This window comes from Cupressus sempervirens, chromosome 9 (genome assembly GCF_028749045.1).
Source record: "Cupressus sempervirens isolate cs-2001-9-10 chromosome 9, ASM2874904v1, whole genome shotgun sequence".
NCBI lineage: Eukaryota > Viridiplantae > Streptophyta > Pinopsida > Cupressales > Cupressaceae > Cupressus > Cupressus sempervirens.
Genome location: NC_143126.1, coordinates 622701001 through 622720782, shown reverse-complemented (window position 1 = coordinate 622720782; position 19782 = coordinate 622701001).

Sequence of the window (19782 nt, the reverse complement as noted above, 5' to 3'; positions counted from 1 at the left end):
AGATAAGTTTATCTGAAGCTGAATGCTAGAAAATATTTCGAGAGTTTATAATTTCCAAATGGTCTGTTAGATCATGTGACCTCTGCACAAGTAAACAGACCCTATAAATTGAACTAGTCTTTATCGGCTTGGATTTCTGACATTGTGTGGCACACAAGTTTTTTGTTTTGCTGAAGATCCTCAAGGTTATGGTCTCAAGACCCACAAAATATTAGAGGGAGGAAACTGGTTGCTAGTAGCAAAGCTCTTTGGGACCTTAGAAATATACAAACCTATTATAATGCTGCAATTTGAATGGTAGCATTTACTAGCAACCAGGACCAATGTATAAATTTCATAGACTGAAAGTGAAATTACACTTTGGCCAAACTTACAATTGACTTGGTCTTTTTCTGGTGACTTATCCCTCTAATATACATCTTTACATAAATGAAAATTAGTCGATTCTTTTTCAAAGGAGCTTGGGCAGCAACAGATTTTGACAGTTTCTAGCAGTTGCAATTTGAGTGCACTCTTTTCATTGCTACAGTAATTTTCAGTTGCACTTGCCTAGCAATAGTTTCTACGGTTCTACTCACTGTGCAGAAGATGGAAGGAAGAAAAACTGAAAAGTGAGGCAACAAGATCAAGGAGAAATTCAATCAGACATTGTCAGAGTAGGGTAAGGAGTTTTATAAGTTTTGCCTATCTTCTTGTCATCTGTCTAGACATCCTAACATGTACCATAAAACATATTCACGATTTGTCTGTTACTTTTAGATTTCCAATATGGACCTAATAGTCAGAGGGGGAAGCAGTGGACTGCCCATTTTTATCCTCCTTATATTACCTCTATTTTCAATCCGTTATGCAGTCATAATTGCAAGTCCTGATCTAAAAAACTAACAGAAATATTCTTTATACATATACAATGCATTATAAAGAATTCAGGAGATATCCAAGCAATCATTATGTATATGCAGATACAAGGGATTTGGTCACGGTATAGTATCTCTCATTACCCCTCTATTTTGAAGTTCTCAGGTATTTGTCAATATAAGCAAATTATTTTTTAGGTGGCAGGTAAAAACAAATGTGCCTGTATTTCCAGGAAATCATCAACCTGTCGCTTAACAAGCCTGAAAAAATAGAAATTGTTGAAGTCTATTACATATTGTCAATCTAATGCGAACTATAAACAATCACTTACCATCATTCAATTGATTTCTAATTATGCAGGTGTTTGGGTGCCAATGCCAAGGCTCATGTATTGCAAACTTTGATGCAGAAATCATGATTATTAATTTGCTGTCCTAATTTTAATTAAGAAATGGTTACACTGATTATTTGGCCTTTATACAAAACCGAGAAGCTATAGTAGTATAGAGGCCTTTCATTGTTGACACTCTTTTATTAACTGAGCAGCAATCACAATCCGTGGGATCCTTGGGAGTGAACTTTGCCTGGTGGCAAAAAACCTTATAGAAACAATCAAAAGATTTTTTCATGAGAATTCATGTTGGGGTTCTTCTGACTTGTGCTAATCCCTATCAAGCTGCGTTGCATTTATGAGATGAAATGCAGAGATCTCACAATCAGTGAGATTTATGTCTAGTGTAAACCCATGTGTATTAAGAAGACATAAACCACAATTTTAAATATAAAATGGTAATTTCACCCATGAAGTTTACCAGGCAGGCATGCTATTTAGTACATCGTATAATTTCTGCCTTCTGTTTTTTATCACAAGTCACATGCAGGGAGAGCTGTACAAACTGAAAAATTCATGGTTTGAGGCAAAAGGGACAGATGAATACAAATGATTTTATATCGTTGAACCATTATGATAGGAATTTCTGAGGTCTTGCAATTAGTGTACTTTCTGATTTCATATTTCCAGGCTCTGCATCACATACTGTGTGGAAGTCGGGTAGATAAGTTAGCGAAACCATGTAAGCATGCAAAAATGTAGAATCATACATAGAGTTGGTTAGTCTAAATTTCTTCCACCACTTCATTACCTCTTTAACATAGATAGAAAACCTTGGTAGGAAATAGCAGTAGTGGTACAATGAAATATCAGACAACCCATTTGACACCTGTCATTTTTATTTGTTTGTTTTTCATTACATAGTATATTGCCCCCTTTGATTGTTGACTCTTCTTGGTGTAAAGATGAACATGAATTTTTATTTGTCTTTCATTACATTGTATATTGCCCCATTTTATTGTTGACTCTTCTTGATGTAAATATATGAACATGAATTTGTTGGGTGGGTTGATAAGAAGGTGCCTGATGGGGCATGTTGATTCTTTTTTGTGTTGAAGAAGATCTGAACTTAGCATCATCTAGGTGCCTACAACATGGATTTTGCCATTAAACCAAGTGTCTCTTGGCTGGCATGTTGAATCTTTTATGGGAAACCAGCTTCCCAAAGTTGTCCTCAAGCATTACAACTGTTATGCTCAATCCCTAGTTGGTTGGTGTGGTAGCCAACATGAATGTAGAGTTATCTAGCAATTGAGCACCCTTTTACACACAGAATCGGTGTGCATTGGTTGTTTAGCACTATGTTGGTTTGGTTTCTTGTTTTGCTTTTCTCCCAAGCACTCACTAGTTATGATATTTGCACCTAGGCTGCAATTTTTGGGTAGCATTCTTGGATAAAATTTTTACAGTTCTTTTCAAAATACATGTATTCCACATAATATTAGGATAGGATTAGTTTCTTAATAACTCTTTTTTCCTAAAGAATCACATAGCTAGAATTTTTGGAAATTTGCACAAGAAGACCTAATTAGTTTATAATTTTTCAAATGTCTTGTACTTTATTCTGTTGGCTTTCATATACCCCATAGTAAACTGCGAATGTCTATGTCGTGAACAGAATCACTACTAACGTTGTCATATAGAACTTTTCCTAGCAAGGTCAATAAAAAAAAACTGTTTATGAGTAGTCTCCATCCAAATTATGCTAGTGGTAGTTCTACAAAATGCTTTGTGAGAATCCCGCCCATTCCCAAGCAAGTAGCTAGTGATCTGATTTTTTAGTTCACATAGTAAGTGATTTGATTCTTTGTCTCCTAAACAATCAAGACTTTCACTAGGTGCAGTTGAGTCAAAAGGCTTTGGTTCTTTTGATGCTTGCAATTTAGGTTATTCTAACAACTGGTTTTAATCATAGTTACGGGATTCGGACTCGCCTTTGACTTGGAAAGTCAAAATCCGACTTGGACTCGCGATCGAACTTGGTGAGGACTCGAAAAATTAAAAAACCCATGAAATTTAAAGATTTATAAGGTTTTAATGGTTTTTTCATGCATCATTTAGTCAATTAACATCAAATACACAATAATTGAGATAAATAGAAGCTACTTAACACTCATACACAATTTTGAATAGATCACATAAGTATAACAACAAAATTTTGAAGGAAAAAAATTGAATAACATAATATAAAGTTGAAAATTTAAGATTTAACATTCAATCCTTAATAAATCCGTGACATGCCTCATCATTTTCAGAATTAATATACATTGAAAAAACACCTTTGAGAAATCTCTATCGTTTTAAATTAAAAAAAAAATAAAAATATAAAATTTTAAAAAAAATTACAAAAAAGAAAATTTGGGGAGTCATGGACTCGAGACTTGGTGAGTTCATGTGGACTTGGCCAAGTTTCAGTCGAGTCACAAGTCCATAGGCTATTTACTTCGAAAAGGCCGTGTTTGCCTTGGACTCGCCAAGTCTCGGAACATTGGTTTTAATACACACACACACACAAATCTCTCTTAATGCTTAAAACTCATATAGTAGCTCAAGGGAGTTCAATTGATTTGATTTCATGAAGATGTATAGTTGGTAGGTCAAGTGAATGACTACTAACCATGCATCTTCACGAAATCAAATCGATGAGACTCCTTGAGCTATTATTTGAGTTTTAATCATTAAGCGAAATCTGCATAGATAACCTTGGCAAGGTCTTTTGTGTACATAATCATGCATCGCAATTGATGATATTCCTTAATACCTTGGCAAGGTCATTTGTGTATATAGTCATGCATCACAATTGATGATATTCCTTAACCTTTGAGGTGAACTTTTGTGTTATAAGGTAGTGTTCATAGGTTCCTCAAATTTGAAACCTAGGCCCTCAAGATTTTGTTCAGCACACTCTAGTCCTTTCGACCATAGTTGATTTGTATTGATTCTCTAGCTCACCATGTATATGAGTGAACTTAAAGTGAGCAATATATTTTAGGAGACTTCAACCATTGGTCCACTATATACTTTTTGTGAAGATGGTTTTGATTCATCATTGGGTACCAATTTTTCATATGAAATGGTTAGATGATATGGCTTCAATACTTTGTGTAGCTTATATTTGAGTTTTTATTTAGCTGCTTACCAACCACTTTTGTTAACTCTAAGCAAATAAATACATACACCTTTGTTCCCCATTCCATTCCCAAATGTTGGGCATGTCTCTCCCTCGTGGCGCCTATGTGGATGCTACCCTCATAGATGCCATTTACCCTAGTGTTACCTTTTAAATAATATTTTCAATGTTTCTATTGAGATCATGAATATATTACATTTGCATACACAATAAAGCATTTTCTATGCATCTTAGGTAATGACTTCTAGAGATAATTGACAAAGACTTCTATTGACCATTGAGATGAAATATGGAGATAGAGCCTTCAACTTCTTAGACAAGAAATTGATTATAGTAATTGAAGGATTCATGTTAAGTATTTATACTTTGGATTTAGTCCTAACATATAATTAGGTCTAAACCAAAGTTGGTTGTTAATACAAGGAAGAATAACATGTACACATCTTTACACTTTATAGTTATATATATCCATTTTCATTTCAATCATCGATATCTTCCATTTCCTGATATCTTTCCTATTTCTCCTATCATATATTAAATTGTCTTTATATAGTATACCTAAAACATATTTTATATTCCAAGTTTCATAATCCCATGGATTTATGTGGTTAGATTGATAAGGTCTACAAAATTTTGGTCAATGTTTTAGGTAAAATGTGTCTATTAAAATCCCCAAACATAATTACTTTGTAATCAAGAATATCATTGATTCTGTAAGGTCAGAGCTTGAATCATGTTGTAAGGTTGGAATTGCTTTGTTATGATGTTTTGGTTTTGGAAGTTATTCTAGCTCCCTTTTGCCCAAATATGTGATTTTGTCAGTTGCCTTTCTTCATCTAGTTTATCCAATTTTTCTAATTTGTGTTTTTGGAGTCCTCATCAACGAGTCTTAATGTTATTATTCTAGAGATTATGCACATGATCTCCAAGTACCTTGCATCATAGGTTGTCCTATTAGTATTGCATATTTTAGATAGGGTAATGCCAAGTATTTTGTTTAATTCATCACTCACCCAATTTACTTGTCGATTGATAAAGGATACCCTAATTATTGGTTATCATAAAGTCGGCTAATTGTTCCTTCACGGTTTTGTCAACAAAGTGCCTTCATTGGTCAGTAGTAATATTTAATGATATCTTAATCATCTAACCATTCTTTGTTAAGGTCTTCCTTTAGGGATGACATCAATTACCATTAATGTCTTCACAAAACTTATTAAATCGTGGCATCGAATTGTCAAGAGACAAAACTCTCTTTAGTCCACATAATAAAATAGTTATTGCACATGCAAAAGGTGGTTGCAGGATTTGGAGATCATATTCCTCAAACATCATATTTGATGAAAGAGACATCTTCTCTTTCCTAACAAATGGAATCATAGTTGAAAAGTAACATTCTCTCCACCCACACCAATAGACTTCATCAAATTATCACATTCTTCCAAAATAGGAACCATATCCATTTTGGCTACTGAAAGTTCTTCTCTTTCTATTCAAACAAAATGATCAGCATAGGAACAATTTGATTTTAAAGATTTTTCATCAATTTCACTTGTAGATTCATCAAGACAATCATCACATTATTTAAAATCCTTTTCATCGAAATCAAGAAACTAAAGGGAAATTTTCTGAATTTGCATAATGTCTTCTTCATCAAGAATACCACTAGAGGTGATAAGATATCTTTTAATTTATTTTCCTTATTGATAAAAGGAAAATATAAATATTTAGGTTGAACATCTTGGCCGATATTTGTTTTATTAATAAGATCTTTAGTTTTCTCTTCAACTTTGTAAAAACTAAAAGCTTTCATTTTTGGACCATAATCTAAAGATTCTTCCATTGCCCCAAGCAAGATGTAATCTTTTTCTTGATTCTTTTTCATCCATATTAAAAAAAGAAGTTTCTAATTAAGAAAGAAAAGTGCTTGGAGGAACAAAAGTATTTGTAGCTTTCTTTGCATCATTAGAGCTACAAATAAATTTTAGTTATCCTGACGTCGGTGATGCTACCATTTGCATCTACAATTCCACAACGGAAATCATCCTTTGTCCCTTTCAAAAAATGTTAGGTACACATATTTTTATATTCTTCTTATGTTTTAATAGATTTGTCATTGCTCTAAGTTGTAATAGTACTTGAAGTTTTTTTTTGTTGTGTTTCAAGTTACCTTCTCAATGCATAAGTATATATGATGTTATGAGACACAATTAAATCTTAATAGCAACATCACAATTTGACTTGCTGTGGAAATTATCTCCCACTTGTCTATTGATGAGCTTAAGGGGCTTTCTAATGAATGGTTCATAAGGCACAACACTTGGTGAAGGTTTTGCAAATGGGGTTGCAATCTTTGGGTTTAATCATGGATGAAGCTCCATAGTTAAGTGCACTTAGGCTGGAGTAGTACTGGATGGGTGACCTCCCCAGAAGTCCTAGTGCTTCACCCCTGTGAGCATCACCTATATCCAATGAGTGCTAAGTGTTCCATTTATTCTCATGAGAGATGGATTCATATTTAATCACTACTCATGAAACATGGATCAATGAGTTTGACTCAAAATCACATAGTTAAATTTTGATAGCAATATCATAAATTGACTTGTGCTGGAAATTATCTCCTACTTATCATTATGAGGCACGTCTCCATAGAGACTTGTCTCTTTAACTCTCATCAGTTATGAATAACATTTGCTTAAATTATAATGATTGAAAATGTGATAATAACTTACACACACACACACACACACACACACACACACACACACACACGTATGTGTGTATATAGATATAGATATAGATATACATACATACATAATTGTGAAGGATAGATATAAATTGTTTGAGATCGCGAAGTCATTCAAACATTTGGTTTTATCAATTGGAATCAGCTGCTTGATACTACAATCATTAGCATTTCATAACATGCTAAAATTTCATAGTAATTAATTAATTGGAAATATCTCAAAAATAACATTCTTTTCAATGTAACATGAAAGGTAGTTATGTCTACTTATGCATTTATCTCACTTTCCTTTTGTTGACATAACAAGTAAATGATTAACTAATCTAATTGCTTTAGTCGTCTATGTACATGGAAACAACCATAACTTCTAATTGTAATTCTTAACTGGAAATTGTACAAGCCTTAGCTATTAGAGGAGAGAAGCATTGCTAGTGGGCTTAACCTCTTAATTGCAGATCCTTAAGTATCCCCACACAATCTTTACCGAGAAAGGGCCTCCCCACCATGGGAATTAGGCTTGGGGCACCATTGTTTAGTCACTGAGCATCTTGGTGTTATATCGACTAATAATATATTTGTTTTTGGATATGATTGTTGTATCAACTAGTTTGTTGATGAGGCTGTGCACATCTTCTATCAACCTATCTTCTAATTACTAGCACTTTGACTTGTTGTGATCATAATAGCAAGCATGCCACTAACCTAGCTTGGCCAAGGCGATCACCCACTGCTCGACAACAAGACTACATTAAAGACTATCATAAGCTAACACGATTTCTTTTAATAACTTATCTCTTGTTTGAGTTATTGATGATTCCTTGTTTTTATCATGAAAGAGTATCCTTTGTTCACATGAGTAATTGTAATTACAACCAATAATTTGCCTTTCTGGCCCTTGTTTAATAAAGATAATTATGAATTTAAATCTTGATATGCATGGTCAATTCTTATGCCATTTTGGCGTTGACATTTGAAAAGGGAAATCCGGAAATGATTAAGCATTCATATAACAACCAATATAGCCTCCATTCTGGCATTGACAACATAATGATAGTTTCCTTTAATCAATTTAGTATTCAACCATTTTGGCTTGCTAATACACTTTGGTATAGAAGTTTGGTCTTTTAGAAATCTGAATCTTCAAACTACATAATTCTCATTGCAATAAGTATATAGAAAATATTCCTATATAAGATGCACTTGTGTTGGTTTATATTTCAATAAAAGCTTTCAAAAAAACACAAGACTTTGTAGTTCAACACAATCATGTGATGTTCATAAGGAAGATCATCGTTTCAATCACAATGAATAAAACAACATAGGAAATCTTCAAGTGGCTTCAACCATACCTTAAAATCTATTTGCAAGATATATTTATACATGTGCATAGGTAACAACATGACCTCGATAATGGTCGAATTGCACAGTGTGAGCAACTTTTCCTGATGCACAGAATGTCCACTCCAAGAGGCTTCAATATGCTATGATTGATTGTGCATTGATGTAAGAAACGTTGAATGTCGCTTGTAAGAGGTGTATCAAGTTGTAGGAAAAATATTGAGAGTGGAACAAAGATGGAAAATGAGATAGTAATGACTTATTTTTGTCAAGAGAAAATGATATATATTTGATCAGGAGCCATCACATAAAACGTAGCTTTCTTGGCTCAGTTATGAGCAAGATACAAGGGTAGCAAGAGTTACAAGATTCTTTGGCCATCGGCTCCATGTGGCAATAATAATATTAATAATATGGCTGCCCAAAAATAAATAATAAAAACGCTGATGAGAGCAATATAGAAAGGTGACCACTCAAACAGAAAATAAACCATTGCTAAGAATTATTAATTCATGCATAACACTTTAGTACAATAATGTCATCTGCCACCTATCTATACTTGTATTTAACACATGTCTTATATTATGTGGACAAATACATACGTCTAATTCACACATATACATACATATATATGACACTAATGTACTAAGGCATGACAACATCACAAGAAGTTTTGAGATCATCACTTAGGTCAAAAGATACATTTTAATTAAATGTTTAGTGTTTTTTGATAATGCACAATTATTGACTAGGTAGCTCATGGTAGTCCTTGACATACTCTTTCTTGCCTAGCCGTTTTACCCCTTAGCCTTTGTGGTTAGGTTTCATACTTTGCGACCCCTAGATGAACTAGTGTCCCTTGCCTATCTCCTTTCTTGGCAATGCTTCCCCCCTTCGATGTGCTCTTGTAAGAAGAAAATCTTTCATAATAATATCATTTTCTTCAAAATATTCAAAATTATTTTAACAAGCTATTAATCATAAATCATAATGGCTAACTACCATTTCATTTCTAACGAAAAAAATCAACTTCCCAATATTTCAAGATAGCAATATAACATCTTAAGTGATAACTAACATGTCATCTTCAAATGAAAACGTAAGATTAACCCTCTTACTATTTCAAATGATCATAACCATTTTTAATTGTCAATTGACTTCACATGAAAACACAATGGCTATATGAGCAATTTAAAAATCAAGAAAAAATTGGGATGCAACACATTCCCTCTTAGCTAGGGAAGACAAACAACACACTTAGATATTGCTTCAATACAATATTAGGCATGACATGTTTAAGACTATCTGTGATCAGAAAATCACTATTTCAATATCATCTCATGATATCAAGAGTAATGACATCAGAATATCAAGTCATATTATTTACCAAGTACTTAAATGCTTATAAGGTATGTGCACATGTATTCTCAATAATACTCATATTAAGGACATTATATTCATGGATTTGTTTAAGAAAATTAATCGACCATGCAAGATATAATCTATTATGATCTGCTTAGACATCATAAGATATCCACCATAATAGAATATTAAGTTATTGTAAGATCGTCACCTTCTAATAACTTTAACAAATACAAGTGACAATCATTTGGAAGTCATCACTTCCTCATAAAATAGAGGGTGTAGACTCATTAAAATCATGGAGTCATACACAACATAATTTTTTAATATGAGGTCACCGCATATACTTTCATGTGGTGTTGTCATGACATCCACCATGCAGAGAATAAGGCTTTACACCTCAAACTTCTCTCTCATAGCGACAAATGTATTATGAAGGATTTCATTTTGAACTTTGTGTTTACGAAGAAACACCAATCTTTTGACCTCCTTGTCCAACGTTACTTCCAATGAAATGTCAAACTCCCTCTAAATCTGATATCAAGTTTTTTGACTCCTCATATAAGGTTGCCTGTGATGAATTTTCAAACTGCTTCTTAATGTTAGAACTTATCTAGATATGTTCCACTAACTCAACCCCATTGTAGCAAAATATTTTGCATTCTTCGACATGAAACTTCACCCTATGAATCTTGGCCCTTTTGACTAATTATAACAACTTGTATTATTGATACTTCAAATATTGTATCTTCTATTTTCTTCAACAATACTTGTTGCATCATATTTGTTGTCCTTCAACCATCACTGATAGCTTTTAATCTTATCAATATCAACTACTTTTCAATACTCTCAATGTTCCAACATTTAAATATTTATTCATTTCGTGCTTGATCACCACACATAGATTTTGTCCCATAATTATTATTCTTATTACTGATTGAGTTCTTTCCCTAATTAATCCATTATTGATGCCTACTCAATTTGACAAATTTTTGTTTTCTCTAATGACATACAAAGATTTGTCACTTATCTCTACATTTTTTCTTAGATCACGCTTCCCACCTCACTCCAAATTCAATAAAGTAACTCTCATAAAATCTGATCCAATTGTCATACGCATGGAAAGTGACGAAAATTCTATGGTGATTTGAGTCCAATAAAGAATTTCCAAGATTCCTCATAGGTAACAACAAGATCGTAGAAGGGTTTCCGTAAAAATGATTGGGCCTGTGTGGGAATGAAGAGGCACCCCCATTAAATGAGGCAGTCCCTTTCATAGTTGGGAGGATTTTGGGTAAGGGATGGTGTTGGTCCCCAAGGTCTTGGAACATAAAAAGGCCCTCCCTCTTTATTCTTTGGAGCGCTCCACCCTTGCTCCCTTCCTTCCAATCATTTTCTACTCATAGAAAATAAATGAAACATGTACCCTTTATGTCTATCATAGTTGACCACCCTTAAACATCACACACAAAGGAAGAAATTAAGCTTGGAAAAATAAGTCAACTTTGACTATTTAACACTTTTAGTTTAAGAATAAAGCCTTAGTGTGTGATGTTTAAGCTGTCCGGTCATAGTCTGCTTTACTATCCGAACCAACTCTTAATTTCAATTCAAACTCTTTAGAGAAAACTGGGTGAAATCCATATACTGCTTCTCCCAATTATGGAATGGAAAATTTAATAAAATAGAAGTGTAACATATTCTGAATTAGGCATTCAACATTCCAACCATCAAATTTTCTTTGCAAATAGCAATGTTTCATCATCTATCAATTTTTAGGGAATGCCAATTTTTTTTTACAAACTTTATCACCATGTTAAGTTTTAATAGATTTCTCATTACTGTAACTTGCATTGACACTTGGAGTTCTATTTTTTATTTTTTTGGGTTTCAAGTTATCTTTCAATGCATATGTAGATGATATTAAGAGTCTCTATAACTCTCATTAGTTATCAATAACATTTTCTTATTATATATATATATATATACACACACACACAACACATCTCTCTTAATAAAAGTGCATATTTTTGATCTTGGGAAGGATGAAACCATGTCTTCATAGCTTCACATATACTTTGTTTAGCAAAGCTAAGAAGCACATGAAGCATTTTGTCATCTACAACTGACACTTCAAAAGTTGGTGGAGACCTTCTCTTTTCAAACTAATCCATCTTCTTGGCTCGGTGACCTCAAATCCACAAAGTTGTTAACATAATTTTCGAAAAGACATCAACATAAGCACGAAAGCACCGATCTTCTTGCTATCCCTAGTAGAGTTGCCAAATTATTTTCAATAAATTGATTCACACTTCAAAAAAACCAACTCAAGCCAACTCACAATGCCTAAAAGGACGTGAAAATGATGCTAGTAGTTGAGGAAGTTATCATCGAATTGTTGAAATATTTCCTCTGAATTGTGAGGTTCAACTCCTTATGATATGCAATGAATAAAAAATACTAAATATTATTTTTCCTTGAAAGCATTAAAGGTAGACCAACATATGTTCATAATCATAATGCATGTGAAGGACATACTTACAAGCAAAAGGAATAAAGACAAATGAATCAAAGTCCATTCATTCTTAACACTCTATTAGCCAATAAATGAAAGAAAGATTCAATACCCTGCTTTATATAGATATACATTTGAAAAGTCAAAGTTGTTCAGATTGCATAAATAAATATTGTAAGGAACATTGCAACAATACAATGCTTGATTGACAATTGAAAAGACAAAAACAAAATCAAAGTTTTGCAAAATCTTTTATCCCTAAAATGTAAAGCACCTAGTCCAAAATGCATGTGTATAATAACCGTATCTGAAACAAAATATTCCCTTCTAGCTTAGCATGAAAATCCCCTTAAAAAAGTTCCCTCCTTTTTCTGTTACAAATTCTACTATAAATAGTTATACAATGTCTTCTAAATTTCGGTGTCCTTTATCTTGAAAATTCTTTAATTTTCCCTCAACTTTTCCTGGGCCCCATTCTTTGTGAGCATTAAGTTATAATACTAATAATGTAGGTGTCTCCTAAAACAAGGTTCATACATAGATTTTTAGATAGGTGGCAACCTTTAACACATTTGGTAGATTTAGTGCCTAGTATCCTTTAGGGCTCATTTGGTTGCTGGAATTCGCTATTCTGGATTCGCTATTTCAGATTTTGTTAGATTCTTTGATTCGATATACTAGTTTTGTTATTTTGGACCTAACTTGTTTCGGACAGCTTAAATATCACACACTAAGCTTCATTTCAACACACAGTGTTAAATATTTCAACACACTAATACAAAAATATTTCATAGCTTCTTTCATCCTCGTATTACTGTCAAAGATCTTCTCTTCAATCTTTCTATAGTGACTGAGCTTCTAAACTATTTGTTTTGAAGTGGAGGAATGAATCCCAATGGTGGAGTAGAGATCTCTCAGAAGTCTCAACTGCTCTGCAATTAAATTCCATTGTGTGCCTCCATTGCTACTCTATCGATGCCGATGTTGCTTGATGTAACTGAACACTTGCTCACTGTTTTCCATCCCGATCAAACAACCCACTTCAACAAAACTTATCGCCATTTTATTGTTGCTAACAAATTATCAAGAATTTCCCTTATTTAGACTAGTAGCACATTGTGTGTTATTGGAATTCATAAATTTCACCTACTCTCTAGCTAGATACCAACTTCGATGAGGTTGTACCGATGGTGCTGTAGGATTGAACTCAAAATGCATCGAACATTTGATCAAGCACCTAGTACATTGTGCATGCGCATGACATAGTCTAAGAACACACCTTCTCCAAGGTACCTCCGACGTTGCATCAATCAGGGATCTACTGGGGCTATGTTTTTCCTAGTTCCAAATTGCAGAGATATCTCTTCTTTTAAACTAATTGACTCTACCAAATCATCATGAATTGAGAAAAGCATTGCATGATTCAAACTGGCGATGCACAATTTGCATCATCATGGGTTGTAAAATATACCAAGCCCGTGAATGCTACTAATTGGTTCAGGTTTAGCATTACATTTTCAAAATGTCGCGACACCTGAAGATCCAAATGTAACTACAACCTTGTCATCTTCCGCTACTAAGATAAAGCTTGGTGCTGCTGGTTTAGTCCAGTACGGTGTTGAGTCTGTTTTGGCTGGAAGTGATCAGTGTAAAGGCATTAATCATAAATCATAAGAACTAACTACTATTTTATTTCTTATGGAAAAAAATCAACTTCCTAATATTTCAAGATAGCAATATAATACCATCTTAATTGATAACTAACATGCCATCTTCACATGAAATCTTAAGGATTAACCATCGTACTATTTCATATGATCATAACCATTTTTAATTGTCAACTTACTTCACATGAAAACACAATGGCTATATGAGCAAGTTAAAAAATTAAGCAAAAAATGGGATGCAACACATTCCCTCTTAGCTAGGGACACGATATCAAACACATGTTTAAGACTATATGTGATCAGAAGATAATCACCATTTCAATATCATCTCATGATATCAAGAGTAATGGCCTCAGAATATCAACTCACATAATATTTACCAAGTACTCAAATGTTCGTAAGGTATGTGCACATGTGTTCTCACATTATATTCATGGTTTTGTTTAAGGAAATTAATCCACCATGCAAGATATAATCTATCACGATCTGCTTAGACATCATAAGATATCCACCATAATAGAAGATTAAGTTATTTCAAGATTGTCACCTTCTAATGAATTTAACAAATACAAGTGATAATATTTTGGAAGTCGTCACTTCCTCATGTTGTACACAGGTGCAAACTCATTAAAATCATGGAGTCATACACATAACATCAAAATTTATATGAGGTCACCACAGATACTCTCATGCAATGGTATCATGACATCCACCATGAACCATATCAAAGAATAATGGTTTTCACCTCAAACTTTTGTCTCATAGAGACAAATGTATTATGAGGGATTGCCTTTCAAACTTCTCCTTCACAAAGAAACATTAATGTTTTGACCTCCTCATCCAAGGTTACTTCTAATGAAATGTCAAACTCCCTATAAATTTGATATCAAGTTTTCCAACTCCTCATATAAGGTTGCCTGTGATGAATTTTCAAACTCCCTCTGAATGTTATAATTTATCTAGATATGTTCCACAAACTCAACCCCCTTGCAACAAGTTATTTTTGCTTTCGTCAACATGGAACTTCACCTTGTGAATCTTGGTCCTTTTGACTGATTACAACAACTTGTATTATCAATACTCTGAATATTGTGTCTTCTATTTTCTTTAACAATACTTGCTGCATCATATTTGTTGTCCTTCAACCATCACTGATAGTTTTTAACCTTATCAATATCGACTACTCTTCAATACTCTCAATGTTCCAACAATTAAATATTTTTTCATTTCATGCTTGATCACGACGCATAGATTTTGTACCAAAGTTATTATTCTTATTACTGATTGAGTTCTTTTCCCAAATACTCCATTATTGATGCCTATTCAGTTTGACAAGATTTTGTTGCTCCATACACTCACGTTCTCTAGTGACATACAAAGATTTGTCAATTATCTCTGCAATTTTTCTTAGATTGTGCTTGCCATCTCACTCTAAATTCAATAAAATAACTCTCCTAAAAATGATCCAATTGTCATACGCATGCAAGGTGATGAGAATTCTATGGTGATTTGAGTCCAATAAGGAATTTCCAAGATTCCTTGTATGTGACAACAACATCATAGAAGGGTTTCCGTAAAAATGATTGGGCTTGTGTGGAAATGAGGAGGCACCCACATTTGATAGGGCAGTCCCTTAAATAATTGGGAGGGTTTTGGGTGAGGGATGATGTTGGTCCCATCTCACTATAGCATGTCTTGGAGCGTAACAAGGCCCTCCCTCTTTATTCTTTGGTGTGCTCCCTTCCTTCCAATCATTTGCCACCCGCAAAAAAAGAGAAGGAAAATGTACCCTATATGTCTGTCATAGTCTACCTTACTATCCAAACCAATATCTTAATTTCAATTCAAACCTTTAGGGCCCGTTTAGTAGTCAAAATTCTATGGGAATAGCAAAATCCGATTGCTAGAATTCAAAAATTCAGCATTTGGTTGTAAACACGAAAAGTAGAATTAGAATTTATTAATTCTAATTTTAGCCCAAAATGAGCATAGTGGAATTCCTACTTAAAAGGTGGAATAGGAATAGCCTATTCTTATTCTATTTTTTCAAAACCAAATTTTATATCTTGTCGGGCCCAACCCTAGTTGCATAAGCCAAATTATTGGAGGGAAGTTATTTTTTGGTGAAATGTGGTGAGACAGGCAACAATGAGGCATAGTAGGGGAGTTTGAACAGATTTTTTTCAAATGTATTGAGCAAGCCCAACTAGGCTCATTAATGTTGTTTGATGCTCAAATTATTAAAAAAATTAAAAAACTTATTCCAATTCCAATTTCAATTCTTGCAACCAAATATAGAAGATGCATCTTTCGACTCCTCTTCCAGTTCAACCAAACAAGTCCAAATGATATTCTAGAAATTATTTTAAGAATGCTCAAATTCTAGAAGTGGGCTTATTCCAACATTACTGAATGTCGCATTCGGCAATTCTTGCAACCAAATAGACCCTTGATGAAATGCATAGACCGCTTCCCCCAATTATGTAATGGAAAATTTAATAAAATAGAAGTGTAACATATTCTGAATTAGCCATTCAAATTTTCAACCCTCAAATTGTTTCATAATCTATTAAGAGTCTCTCTAGCTCTCATTAGTTATCAATAACATTTTCTTATTATCATGACTAAGAATAATTGTGAAGGATGGATATTAAATGTTTGAGATCGATAAGTCATTCAAACATTTGATTTCATCGATCGATGCTACAATCATTAACACTTTTGATGATACTTCTTTCATGGGTGAAATGAATGATTGTTACATTATGGAAACCAAATGAAAATTATAGTTCATTTTAATACTAGATATCCTTCCAAACAAATTTCTATGCAAATAAGTTTTTTTTGACAAGTTGTGCATGCCAATTTGATCAATAGGTATACTCCCATAACATCATTTTTCTTTATAAATTCTATAGGGACCCAAAGATGAAGAAATGTGTTGAAACGACCCTAAGCTTTTGTTGTGCTGATAATGGGGGACAATAGACTATTTTTTAACCCCTGCAAATGGGTAATGCCTAGTGCATTTTCATATTGTACATATGGACATAAAACTAAGATGATTTCAATTTTATTGAGAATCTATAGATACTGCAAACAATTAGACAACTCAATATGAAATAACAACAACAAGATAGAAGACACATACACTAAATATAATAGTACCATCAACATTTGTTAAATATAGATGAATGCAACTCTTCTCATGTGATGTCAGTGGGAGTGAAGATTAAGCGAAACCAATTTTTTTATCAAATAGTTAAAACATAAAGAAGTATTGGAATTGCCAATTCCAATTCCACCTTTTGAGGCGAAATATCAAATTCTCATTTTGGATCCAAAATGGAAATACAAATTTCAATTCCCAATTTCGATTTGAGAACTAGAAATTTTAAGAATTTACAAATTCCTACACAAAGAAAGAAGCCCTTAATGGTGTATGGGAAAAATCTTTAGTGTTTTCACATGTTGAGTACTTTCTTCTTCCAAAACTTAATTTCCTTAAGTGTTGAGAGAAGAAGATTCCTCGAAATGACACTCCTTCCAATTACCTTGCTCTTTATAAACTAGAACAAATAAATAACTCAATTTTCCCATAGCTTCTTTCATCCTCATGTTAATATCAAAGAAATTCCCTTCAATCTTTCCATAGCGATTGAGCTTCTAGACTATCTAATTCGTAGTGGAGGAATGAATCCCACTATTGGAGTAGAGCTCTCTCAGAAGTCTCAATCGCTCTACAATTAAATTCCATCACGTGCCTCCATTGCCACTTTGCTAATGTTGATATTTCTTGTTGTAACTAAACACATGGTCATCATTTTCCATCTTGATCAAACAACCCACTTCAAAATTCTTTATCTCCACTTTATTGATGTAACAAATTGTCAAGAATTTCCATTATTTAGACTAGTAGCATATTGGTATCTCTCTAGCCAGATACCAACTTTGATTAGGTTGTATTTATGGTGTTGTAGGATTGAACTCAAAATGCTCTGAACATTTGAACAAGCACCTAACACGTTGTGTATGCACATGACATAATATGAGAACATACCTTCTCCAAGGTACCTTTGATGTTGTATCAAATTGGCTTTAATGGGATATAAGGGGTATATGTCTTTCATAGTTCCATATTGTAGATATATATCTTCTTTTAAACTACTTGATTGCCAATCATCATGAATTGAGAAAAGCATTGCATGTTTCGAACTGGCGATGCACAATTTGCATCATCATGGGTTGTAAAATATACCAAATGCTGCTAATTGGTTTAGATTTAACGTTATATTTTTAAAATGTCTTCACACCTGAAGATCCACACATTATCATCCAAAAATCTTTGGATTTCTCCATAATGTAACTACAACCTTGTCATCTTCCACTACTGATCAAATAAATATTGGTGTTGCTAGTTTAGTCCAATATGGTGTTGCTGAGTTTATTTTGGTTGGAAGTGATCAGTGTAAAGGAAATGTGGCTTTTGTGGGAAAGATTATTGATGTTGGCCCTATCCAAAATGGTTTTGGTAATGGAGGATTTGTTGGATTTTTCTCCCTTGGTACCACTGCTCGCTTTAATGGTGTTGGTTTAGTTGGTTCTGATAGTTCCGCTAATCCGCTAGCTTGACACTTTGTGGTGGCTAAGATTGAAGAGGGATGGATTATTGTTAAAGGAAACCATTCAAAGAAATTTACCTCTCATACTTTTGATTTTTGTGCTAACTCCCACAAAAAAGGAGTTACGAGGAAAGCTTAGTTCTATATGTGGTTCATTCAGTCATCTCATTAGGTGGTTTGGTGTTTGATTGCTTTATTCTCATGACTGCTAGTTTGTATTTATGGGGCTTGTGAGTTGTTTTTCTCTTCCTTCTTCATCTAGATCCTTTTTTGTCTTTGTTCCGTTTCTCTTTGTGGATCTAATTGTATATTTTTTGGTGTGGGTTTCAGGTCCCCTTTTTAAAAATCTTCTCTATGTAGGATTTCAAGGCCCATTCAAAACTTATTTTTACTTAATAAAAAGGAACAAACTTGTCATAATGATTAGCCACCTTTGATCCATATTAACTTGAAACTAGGGAGGACGAATCCCACTCTACATCACTTTGTTCTCACTTACTCACATTGTCAGTATGTCAGGAGTTTTAAAAACTTATGAACTAAGTCATATGCCTAATACCCTAACAATGTAATATTTGGATGTCGCATGGACGATGAACTTTTGGGCTAATTTATTTTGTGCTTTATTGTTAATAGTATTTGTACCATGACTTAGCTTTCATGATTCAAGGTTTATTTAAAATGATTCACAAAACGACTATGGGGCTTGTGAGCTTAATTTGAAGCCTATGAAGTATCGATGTGACGATTAATATTATTAGAAATTTCAAACCACACATATAACCTGATAAGTTTTTGCCACTATGTTAGTGAAAATAAAAAACATTAGAATCACTTTTGCATTCGATTCTTGGGCTAACAAAATGCTTGATATGCTAATAATGTTTAGACTAAGAACTTTGTTAAACTCCCTTGTGATTAGTCATCAAGTCTACCTAACTTCTATTACTTCTTCTATTTTTTTGATTATGAAAATTTATCTAATTGTTGATATTTTAAGCTAATCCCAAAAGGTTGGTTAAATTAGTTACTCATTTTGATTTCATATAAATAGAAATATTAGTTATTAAATTTATGTTTCATGTGGAATGGAAAATATTTGTTAGCCATTTGGCTATTACATGAATTGGAAATGGTTAATCAAATTGGTTAT